Source organism: Odocoileus virginianus, chromosome 25, assembly GCF_023699985.2.
Source record: "Odocoileus virginianus isolate 20LAN1187 ecotype Illinois chromosome 25, Ovbor_1.2, whole genome shotgun sequence".
Taxonomy (NCBI): Eukaryota; Metazoa; Chordata; class Mammalia; order Artiodactyla; family Cervidae; genus Odocoileus; species Odocoileus virginianus.
The window spans coordinates 8023779-8035928 of record NC_069698.1 but is presented as its reverse complement, the minus strand read 5'-3'; the positions used below and the strand labels follow the sequence as shown (position 1 = coordinate 8035928).

At 37.1% G+C, this 12150-nt stretch overlaps 1 non-coding gene across 1 annotated transcript; it reads right to left on the bottom strand.

The window, feature by feature from the left end:
• Positions 1 to 10941: 10941 nt before the first annotated feature.
• On the bottom strand, positions 10942 to 11048 carry LOC139031135 (U6 spliceosomal RNA). The gene has a single exon (XR_011483541.1). It is a non-coding gene; the product is annotated as a U6 spliceosomal RNA (small nuclear RNA).
• Positions 11049 to 12150: the final 1102 nt, after the last annotated feature.

Below are 12150 nucleotides of genomic sequence, written 5' to 3'. Positions count from 1 at the left end.
TCAAACAGGAGATGGCAGGAGTGAACATTGACATTCTAGGAATCAGCAAACTAAAATGGACTGGAATGGGTGACTTTAACTCAGATGACCATTATATCTACTAGTGTGGGCAGGAATCCCTTGGAAGAAATAGAGTAACCATCATGGTCAACAGGAATCTGAAATGCAGTACTTGGATGCAATCTCAAAAATGACAGAATGATCTCTGTTCATTTCCAAGGCAAACCATTCAATATCACAGTAATCCAAGCCTATGCCCCAACCAGTAACGCTGAGGAAGCTGAAGTTGAATGGTTCTATGAAGATCTACAAGACCTTTTAGAACTAACACCCAAAAAAGATGTCCTTTCATTATAGGGGACTGGAATGCAAAAGTAAGAAGTCAAGAAACACCTGGAGTAACAGGCAAATTTGGCCTTGGAGTACGGAATGAAGCAGGGCAAAGGCTAATAGAGTTTTGTCAAGAGAACGCACTGGTCATAGCAAACACCCTCTTCCAACAACACATGAGAAGACTCTATATATGGACATCACCAGATGGTCAACACTGAAATCAGATTGATTATATTCTTTGCAGCCAAAGATGGAGAAGCTCTATACAGTCAGCAGAAACAAGACCAGAAGCTGACTGTGGCTCAGATCATGAACTCCTTATTGCCAAATTCAGAAATTGAAGAAAGTAGGGAAAACCGCTAGAGCATTCAGGTATGACCTAAATCAAATCCCTTATGGCTATGCAGTGGAAGTGGGAAATAGATTTAAGGGGCTAGATCTGATAGACACAGTGCCTGATGAACTATGGACAGAGAGGTTTCTGACATTGTACAGGAGACAGGGATCAAGACCATCCCTATGGAAAAGAAATGCAAAAAGGCAAAATGGTTGTATGAGGAGGCCTTAAAAATAGCTGTGAAAAGAAGAGAAGCGAAAAGCAAAGGAGAAAAGGAAAGATATACCCATTTTAATGCAATCTTCTAAAGAATAGGAAGGAGAGATAAGAAAGCCTTGTTCAGTGAAAAATGCAAAGAAATAGAGGAAAACAACAGAATGGGAAAAACTAGAGATCTCTTCAAGAAAATTAGAGATACCAAGGGAACATTTCATGCAAAGATGGGCTCGATAAAGGACAGAAATGGTATGGACCTAACAAAAGTAGAAGATATTAAGAAGAGGTGGCAAGAATACACAGAAGAACTGTACAAACATGATATTCTTAACCCAGATAATCATGATGGTGTGATCACTCACCTAGAGCCTGACATCTGGAATGTGAAGTCAAGTGGACTTTAGAAAGCATCACTATGAACAAAGCTAGTAGAGGTGATGGAATTCCAGTTGAGCTATTTCAAATCCTGAAAGATGATGTTGTGAAAGTGCTGCACTCAATATGCCAGCAAATTTGGAAAACTCAGCAGCAGCCACAGGACTGGAAAAGGTCAGTGTTCATTGCAATCCCAAAGAAAGGCAATGCCAAAGAATGCTCAAACTACTGCACAATTGCACTCATCTCACACACTAGTAAAGTAATGCTCAAAATTCTCTAGGCCAGGCTTCAGCAATACATGAACTGTGAACTCCCAGATGTTCAAGCTGGTTTTAGAAAAGGCTGAGGAACCAGAGATCAAATTGCCAACATCTGCTGCATCATCAAAAAAGCAAGAAAGTACCAGAAAAACATCTATTTCTGCTTTATTGACTATGCCAAAGCCTTTGACTATGTGGATCACAATAAACTGGGGAAAATTCTGAAAGAGATGGGAATACCAGATCACCTGATCTGCCTCTTGAGAAACCTATATGCAGGTCAGGAAGCAACAGTTAGAACCAGACATGGAAAAACAGACTGGTTCCAAATAGGAAGAGGAGTACATCAAGGCTGTATATTGTCACCCTGCTTATTTAACTTATATGCAGAGTACATCATGAGTAACGCTGGGCTGGAAGAAGCACTAGCTGGAATCAAGATTGCTGGGAGAAATATCAATAATCTCAGATATGCAGGTGACACCACCCTTATGGCAGAAAGTGAAGAGGAACTAAAAAACCTCTTGATGAAAGTGAAAGAGGAGAGTTAAAAAGTTGGCTTAAAGCTCAACATTCAGAAAACTAAGATCATGGCATCTGGTTCTATCACTTCATGGGAAATATACGGGGAAATATTGGAAGCAGTTCAGACTTTATTATTTTGGGCTCCAAAATCACGCAGATGGTGATTGCAACCATGAAATTAAAATATGTTTACTCCTTGGAAGGAAAGTTATAACCAACCTAGACAGCATATTAAAAAGCAGAGACATTACTTTGCCAACAAAGTCCGTCTAGTCAAGGCTATGTTTTTTCCAGTGGCCATATATGGATGTGAGAGTTGGACTGTGAAGAAAGCTGAGTGCCAAAAAATTGATGCTTTTGAACTGTGGTGTTGGAGAAGACCCTTGAGAGTCCCTTGGATTGCAAGATCCAACCAGTCCATCCTAAAGGAGATCAGTCCTTGGTGTTCATTGGAAGGACTGATGCTGAAGCTGAAACTCCAATACTTTGGCCACCTCATGCAAAGAATTGACTCATTGGAAAGACCCTGATGCTGGGAGGGATTGAGGGCACGAGGTGAAGGGGATGACAGAGTATGAAATAGTTGGATGACATCACTGACTCAATGGACATGGGTTTGGGTGGACTCCGGGAGCTGGTGATGGACAGGAAGGCCTGGCGTGCTGCAGTTCATGGGGGTCGTAAAGAGTCAGACACGACTGAGCGACTGAACTGACTGACTGAAACAGGTGGTCACAGAAAAAGCCTTTCTGAGAGGTGTCACATGAAGTAAGTAAGTCATAAAAATACCTGCATAATTTCTTGACGTAAGGAAGAGCAGGTACAAAGGCTATAAGTAATAATAAGGAAGACATTTTGCAGAAAGAAGACAGTTTAAAATAATAGGACCTTATGATAAAGAAGTAGCCAAGAGCTATAATAAACACCTGGGCTTGTGGAGCATGATAACACTGAACTTTATTCTCATGTCAAAGAAAATTATAGAGCAAAGAACAAAAAGCCCTCATCAAATCTGCTGGTGTGAAAGGCTGAAGTCTTGAGTAGAAGATGAAAAATTACTCACAGACTGTGCAGCTGGGAGTTGACTTGCCAGGTACCTTTGTGATTTTGTAGCCAGTTCTTATTTTTAAGGATATGAAGTCTTACTGGCTGAGAGCTTCAGCAAAATGGTTTAAATAAGGCTCATCACAGCCTACAGGGCATGTGTTTGAAAGACAGAAGTAGAGATTTAAATTTGTAAAACACCACACTACAGAAGTGTAAATAATAGAAGCTTTTGTTTAAGACATCCATATCTTTTCATACACTCTCCATATGTCCCATTCTTTCATAAACTCTTGTTCTAATTACCTGAAGTGAAAATGAAAGTGAAAGTTGCTCAGTCATGCGACCCCATGAACTATACATTTCATGGAATTCTCCAGGCAAGAATACTGGAGTGGGTAGCCTTTCCCTTCTCCAGGGAATCTTCACAACCAGGGATTGAACCCAGGTAACCTGCCTTGCAAGCGGATTCTTTACCAGCTGAGCCACAAGGGAAATCCTGAGCATACAGCTTAAATTTTGGACATGGTTGTCAACTGTGATGACCATACATATTTGCCCCCAAAAGGAAGTCAATGAAAGATTCAGTTTCACTGTACTCTGTGAATGGCATAGACAACTAAAAAGCAGAATATTTACTTTTAAAATGGTTATAGGTAGAATTACAATAAAACCTTTGAAAAGTGTCAGCATCTCTACTGTACATATTGGCATCTTGGGGGCATATCTGTAAAAAAATCATTAAAAAAAAAAAGATGCTACTGGACTCCTACCCTAGTCCTACTCTGCCCTTGGATTTTTGCACTGACAAATCAAAATTTTAAAATAAATAATCTTAACTTCTATTAGGATTCTTCTAACTTCTGTTAAAAAGGGTCTTTAAAAATAATACAGTATAGTTCAGTGCACTATTGAACTTGGAAATATAAATAATTATAACTCATTGAATTTTTATCTAGAAACAACTGAGAAGACAGTATTCATTCAAACAGACTGTGGCCATTTCAGATAACTTAACTTCTTGTTTCACCAGAATACGTCCGATGCTTGTTAGCAGAGTGGCTTACTAGCTGCATGGATGTTATTATGCACATGCTGCTTAGGTTGAGGCCACATCAGCAGTTTTTCTATAATCTCTTTTTTTTTTTCAGAGTTTTATGGGTGCAATAGTCAAACAAAAGGGTATTGGATATGTAAACTGCTTCCAAAATCTTAGAGAAGAAATCATGACTCAAGCTCCTTATTTCCTCTCTCCAGACATCTAACACAAGAGAGCAAAGCTGGCAGTGAATCACAAACCAAGCTGGGGGCACCAATAAAGGAAGCATAAAATCTGACTGCATCTATAGCTCCACAAACACAAATCTGCCTTCAGATCTAAAGTTATGAATCATTTGTAGCAATAACAAAAGGTTTCTCTCTGATGGCAGTTGGTTTCCATCACCAAAGCAAAGCTAATAAAGAGTTTCTAAGGTTTGCATTTCATAAGCTCTACATGGCTGAGTCTTAAGTGAGAAGCATGATTTTTCATTCCTTTTCCATGGTCAAAGGTAGCTACAGAGAGAATTTTGCTACAAGCAATGCCATGCAAGAAAGGACAAAAAAAAAAAAAAAAGACAAAAAAATACAGTAAACATAATCTTCACGTTGACCACGTGGTGAGAAATTCTTTAATTTAATCACAACTACAATCTGATTAAAAAAAAATTCCTCAAATAAAGCAGAAAACCCCCATGCACATAAAAGCATTCAAAGTATATCATGAAGTGAAACAGAAGCAAGGACCTTTTTCATCCCAGGTGATGATTAGTCCAAACCCAGAAGAAGAGCTATTGTACCAGGTGAAACTACAGCGAATTTTTATAGGATTGAGGCCATTCTTTGACTTTGTAGCTACAGTCTGACCTATGATGAAACATTTAAAGACAAAAGAAGATCAATGTGAAGAGAGGTGAAAGATAAAATAGGCTAATTATTTATTCTCTCTGAAAAAAATGGTAAAGCTACATGTCTTGGTTAGATTAAGCGAAACATATTTCTACAAAAGGCCTTGTATGAGGAACTGTGTAAAGCAAACTATTGCCAACATAAGTCACTGTGCTTAGAAGCGTAAGCCAAGGACCATCAATTCTCATTATTTGCATAGTTATGATTTATGAAGTTGCATGGAATTCTAAACTAGGGAATATGAATCACTACTCCTAGGAAAAATAGAAAGTTAGGTACTTGTTGGGTCACAGTGTCAAATGATCAATACAAAACTTTATATCATGTGTGTTTCTGTTTTAATGACAACTTATTTTAATATACTGTTGATCCATGAACATTAAACTCATAGTCAATAGTACTATAGGTCCTACTTGAGAGAAGCTCATCTTACATGTGTAGTTACTTTATAAGGCATGCCACAGTCTTCTTGAGCTTTGGAAAACTAGACAGCATTTCAGCACTACACTTGTCAAAGCACTGTAAACAGCAAAATATCACCAGCATGGTGCACAAAAATACAAACAGTGGAGCACTTAATAGACTGCAGAAAGGAGAGCACTTAGAGTATGAGAGCCGATGCAAGAAGGCAGAGCTTTGCCCCGTTCAGAATTGTGCGGCTACTCAAACTTTTGGCCACTCTACATATGTGCACGTCTTCAAAGTACCTTAAGACTATTGTTGCTGAGGATACGAATAAACTTTAGCAAATGGGCTAATTCACAAATGTGGACTTTGGGAAAAGAGAATCAACTGTATTCCAAACAATTAGTTTACTAGAAAAGAAGAACTCGATGGAAAAGAAAAGAACTTTTCAAAATTTATTCAGAAGGTCTAGCATCACCTGTATTATCATTCTAAAATCAATACTAATTACAAATTAAATTATTATTTAGTTACATTATATTTATTATTTAAAAGTAACCCCAAATTGACTTTATTGACTTTCCTTTAAATTGTTCATTTTAAGTATGCAGATTATGTGAACTATCTCTGCAGGCTATTACTTGGCTAATTAAAAACACTTTTAATAGTTCACATAAGTAAAAATACAATTGTCTCATGTCCATGTGTCACACAATGAACTATTAAATGAAAAGTAAGAACCTATTATACACACATATACAAATATATTATCAAAAAATAACTACTTCTTTTCTCTCAAAAGAGATCCTTCTTAACATACTTTTTGAGTCAAATCTCCTAATTGCTAAGGCATAGTAGGTTATCAGCTAGACATAAAATTTGAGTTGCAGTGAAATCATATCCATTAGTGGTTAGAGATGGGTGACTGAGAGAAAACTCTAGTTATTTCTCCCCCAGTTTTGATCATTTTTGCTAGAGCTACTCCTAATAAAATAATACATTTAATGAGTAGTCTTTTGAAAAGTGATAATAAAAGTATCTTTAGAAAATGTTGTTAGTTTTATAGTGAGCTATATATATGTTCTAAGTAAAAATAATGTGTTTTTCCCTTTAAACATCACTTCAAGATAAAACCCCACCCTCTTCCTTCAACCAGATTTCCATCTCTAAAGATAACACAAAAATGCTACATAGTTCATGAACTGTCAGAAATTATAAGAGAAATTGTGTTCATTTTCAAAAGAAGTCAGCACCCAAAGGTTTTCTTTAGTTAGAAGCATGTGATAAGTTAGAAACCATGATGTGATTTTTAAATAAGCTTCTCAAATGTATATTACAATGTGTATCATAGCCTGAGGAAATAGTATTTGATGGAACATCCTAAATACATATTTAAGCCGTGAAAGAAAAACAGCTTCTCTCGAGTAAATAATGCAGTCTCTACCACCTTGTGTATCCAATTACCACAAAAGGATAAGAAGGAGAGGAATAAATTAATTGAAATAATTATGCTCTCAATTGGGAATTCAAGGTCACAGACAGAGCTCTACCCTACTTTAAAGGTGAATAGCCAGCTGACTTTCTACTGATAGTAGTTTATATTGGTAGTCAGGGTATCTTTAATATGGATAATGTCCTCGAGAGTTTACTGGACAAAAATCACTACATGAATCCAATCAGGATATTTAGTTTCTATATGTACATTGCACATTTGCTTAGTGCACGGAGAATCCATATTATAAAAGCAAGCAACTAGGCAAGAACAAACGCAAGGTGTTATAAATAATAAGATTAAATCTCAACTGAAATGCATCTTTGATGTGTGATAGTCTAACATTAAATGCAATTTGCATTAAATAATAAATTATATTTCTTAAGCACCAGCATTCCTTTATAATTTATGTGAATGTCAACAATAAATATCTATTGTTATTTAAAGGAATCATCTCAAGAATATTAATTTCCTTGATGAAATACCATGTTCTTATAAACAATGAATTACAAGCCAGCTGTCAGCATGAGCAAGGAAGGCTTAGGATATTTGTGATATAGTTTGGAGATTTTTTATATGAGATGATTTCTACTCCCAAAATATTTTTCAAACTACTACTACTGAGCTTCAGATTTCATCCTTGGGAATTCATTGGGTCTCTCTCAATAAATTGTCCATCTCCAAGAGTTATTTATTAAATTATGAGGAATCTTAAGAGTGATATCTGAAAACACAGGGATGATAACAAGCTGAGACTGTAATTCTATGGGAATTACACAGGGCATAAGTGCCTGGCAGGAATGGGTAACAGGAGAGTCTTCTGAAAAGAATTCATGGACTTTTAAACTCTGCCTAGATGCTGCAGAAATCTGTGAGTCTTGTTTTGAAATATGGCCTACATATACAGTGGAAAAGTGACTAGATCACATGAACAATATTAAATAAGGATGTTCTAGGAAGAAGGGGGAGAAAGAAGTCCATGTGTATTTTAAGAACACACTTTCATAAATATGTTGTTAATTAAATTATATCCATGTCTTATCTTCTCAATTCCATTTTAGCATCTCAAAGAATTTTCCTTCTCTACTAACTACTTTGGCTGAAGCCATAAGAAATTAAAAACTAGAGCAGGAATGACCACAGTACTTTTCTTGGATTTAAAAGAGTAAGAGCCTCTTTTATCCACATGATTCAAGTGAAGGAAACTGCGTTACTTTAAAAAAAAAAAAAATGTCATATCTCTCTCTGCAAAATTCCTTATTCCTACCTTCTAAAAGCAATTCTAACCTTACAAATAGCAAGTAAACATGTAGGCATAGTGAAAATTACTACACAATCCTCATGATCTCATTTGATTATCATAAACCATTGAGACTGCTTGGGCACAAGTTTGGAGCCGAGAGAAAGCAAGTCTCTAAGTCAAATGTTTTGCCTAAGGTCACTTCATTCTTAGATTAAAAAAATAAATAGAATTCAAAGTTTCTTTCAGACCTGTTCTTTTTCTTCTAGTCAAAGCCTTATCAGTCCTCATAAAATGGCTGTTCTATCACTCTTTATGCATCCTCTGTCTGACCACTGCCTCAGGCTTAAGTGACCGGTCCCACCCCGCCACCCCCACCTCACTCTGAGCTGAAAGTTTAATCAGTAACTTCCTATGTGATAGGCCAGAACCCCAGCTACAGTTCTAGCTCTCAGACCAAAATGGCTCCAGTATAGTCAGTCATGAGCTGGAGATAGCAGCCCTTGCAACAGCTGCTAACCCAGAAGAGTTGTGTGGAGGCTGTTCCCGCAGTTCCCCTTGGCAACCAAGGAGTCTTCTGATGCTATGCCCTCTGTAACAGACAGCCTCCTCCTCCCATGGGTACCAGATATTGCAACTGTGTCCTATCTGCCATCTGTAGTACATGACAGGATGTAGCTCTGGGATCCTTGCCTCTGACTTGTGAGAGTCCCTATCCGATGAATCACTGATGTTTCTGTCACTGACTCTGGACTCTTTCTTTGGTCTCAGGATTGTGTAGGGCAGCCCAACACCATCACACTATATGGTCTCATTCCTATGTTCTTACCAACCTAGGCTTCTTTTATCGTTATCATCCAGTGGAGATAATTCCATCTCTTTTAATCATCTTTACTGGCTCTTTCTTTAGCGCCTAGCTATCAGTGCTCCAATCCCATTTTCCTATTTAAGTAATAAATCAATCACTATGAAGAAGAAATAACAGTAAGGAAAATAAATACAAATCCCACTCACCTTCACTGTATTCATACACTGCTTGATCTGTACCCATCTGAGGCATGGAGGTCAGGCTATAAGAAATAAAGGATAATTTTGATAAACAAAAGATCACAAAAACAGGAAAAGAAAATTATTTGGACTCATGCTGGGAATAGACTAGTTTATTTTTATAGACTTTCAAAGTACTAAAAACCCTTATTTATTTAGTGAGTTATTTAAATTCCATTCAGCCAACTGAATAACAAAAAGCTGCCCAAGGCCACTGAAGATGAGATTCAGGACACTCGTTAAGGGCAGCCTAGCTAAAAATACTTACAATGGATGTGAATTTAGACTCAGTCCCTGTCTGGTCCATGGCCCAGATTGTTCACACTGGCTTCTGCAAAACCTCCCCACCTCAGGGCTGCACTTATCCTGATAATTACTCCTTTAAGTGCCTGAGAAGATCATGATTATCTTTTTCCATAGCATTTGGATGACTGTCTATATGTTTAGTTAATTGCTTCTTCCTTTTCTCAATAATAAAGTTTGTTAGTCAGATCTTACATCAGTTAAAAAGACAAAGGAGGAGGTGGAGGTCACTGAAAATTAGAGAGCAGTGAGCTTGTTCTGCCTGCAGATACTCTGCTGAAGAAGTGACAGCTAGGGTACTCAAGCAGCTAAAATTTTGGATTGTTTCTGAATGACTGGACACATCGGAGGGAAAGAAAACACCTGTAACTCAAAGGCTATTACTTGCTGCTGTGAAGATAGTTCTTATTATTGAAGGTTAATATAATGAACATATGCACAGGCACACACACACACACACACACACACACACACACACACCTCCTACATAGTGAATGACCATAATTGCACAATAACAGTATCTCAACCTTTAAAAATACATTAACAAAGTATTATAAATAAAGCACTTGTCTCCACTTAGCCTATCTCTGTTATTGCCACCCTTTTTTTTTTTTCTGAGATACAACTTTTTTGGTTCCTTTCCTTATTTTCCTCCATGCTCAAAAATGGTAATTCAAAAAGTCTAGTTTTGAGTGAGACAAGAAGAAAATAAACCAAACAACATAAGAAAAAAAAAATCAGAAGCCATTGATAGATCCTTCTCAAGTTGTTTTACATGTTTATAAGGTGGATTCTTTTACTAAATGATAAACTTTTTCTAGGTGAGACTTTGCTTGCTTTCTTTCTCCTTCTTTTATTTCTGTTTCTTTCTTTCTTTTCTTTTTTTTTTTTTTTTTCTGTCTCTCTTTCTTAGATCTACCATAGGATTCAGTCCTGGACTGGGTGCAGATTAAACACTGTAAGAATACTTCACAAAAATCCCACAAAATAACAGCAACAAAAACCAGTATAACAATTCACATATATTATATAGTGATTTTTTTCTTTTTAAGTTTTTATTTGTACTTTGAAAATTGAAGCTGTACAACTTTCTAAACTGTTGAATTGACAAAGCTGAATATGATACCACAGTAAACTAAATACTTCTAACTTTTCCCCTGTTGGTGTTTATAGCAGAACATGGCTATGCTATTCAGGATAGAACTGATCTATATAAACCACTGAGGAAAATCATCCCTTTGAAAAAATATCAATAATTAATTCAGAAATGGCTGGTTATGAGTAAGAATGGAGTCAGGAACTTAGAAGTTTTTTTTTTCCTTTCTTTTTTTTTTTTTACTAGTTGGAGGCTAATTACTTTACAATATTGTAATGGTTTTTGTCATACATTGACATGAATTAGCCATGGATTTACAAAAATATGGAACGCTTCACGAATTTGCATGTCATCCTTGCGCAGGGGCCATGCTAATCTTCTCTGTATCGTTCCAATTTTAGTATATGTGCTGCCGAAGCGAGCACGGAACTTGGAAGTTTTAAGGATAGCTCTTAATGAGGTCGCTCTGTCTTCACTGAAGAAGAAGCCAGGTACAGTGAGAAAACAAAGAGCTCTTATACTGCGGGAGCCCTGACTGCCTTCTCTGTAGAGCGTATCTCAAAGCCTGCAGGTCTCCACAAGGTCATCAGAGAGCAGGAGCCAATCAAGTGAACGCTGTTATGCAAGCGGTGTTCTGCGGCTGCACATGACATCAAGGCCTGCCAATAGTTCTAGCTCCAGTCTGTTTTTTCAAAGGGCAGCAAGTGGTCCTGAATATATACTGATGAGATATATGTGGGTTGACATTTTAAAATTCAGGCAGAATAGCTGTGCTATCATCTTAAACGCTACTCGGTGTCTATAGGGCTTCCTCTAAATGCCACTGGAATGATACTTCTCAATTCCCTATGAGTCAAAATTAAGAAGAAAAACTACCAACATTTTCACACTAAACTAGCTTATGTCAGAAGATCCTTAAAGACAGGACTGAATATGTGAGATGGGAAAGCAAATTACATTTAAGCCCAGTATCTTTGCTATTGCTTTTGGAATTCCTACTGCCTTTTTTTATGGGGATATGTATTCAACTAGGCTCTTCAATTGCTCCATAACAAAGCCATCATTATCAAAGAATAAATGAGATGGTAAAAAGTCACAACAATATTTCAATATTCCATGATACAGACACAGGATTTTTGTAAAAATATTTTCACACATTTAAAAACGGCATCAACTTCAACACCCCAACACACTTTACTGTTTTAATTGTACAGAGAAGAAAAGTAAGATTCATTAGCGAATTTAACCAAGATACCTAGTGGCCTGTAACTGTCAACACACTGCTTACTTCCTGTAGGGAAACTCTTCAATATGTTTGTATGCTTGTTCCCTTAGTTAAAAACAATGTATACCTCCAAAATGAGAGACTTGATACATAAATTCTTCTTGGGCATCCTTAGGAGTGATCATTTAAAGCAGCTTAAACTGTGTTAAGACTTCCCTGGTGGTTTAGACAGTAAAGTGTCTGCCTACAATGTGGGAGACCTGGGTTCCATCTCTGGGCTGGGAAGATCCTCTGGAGAAGGA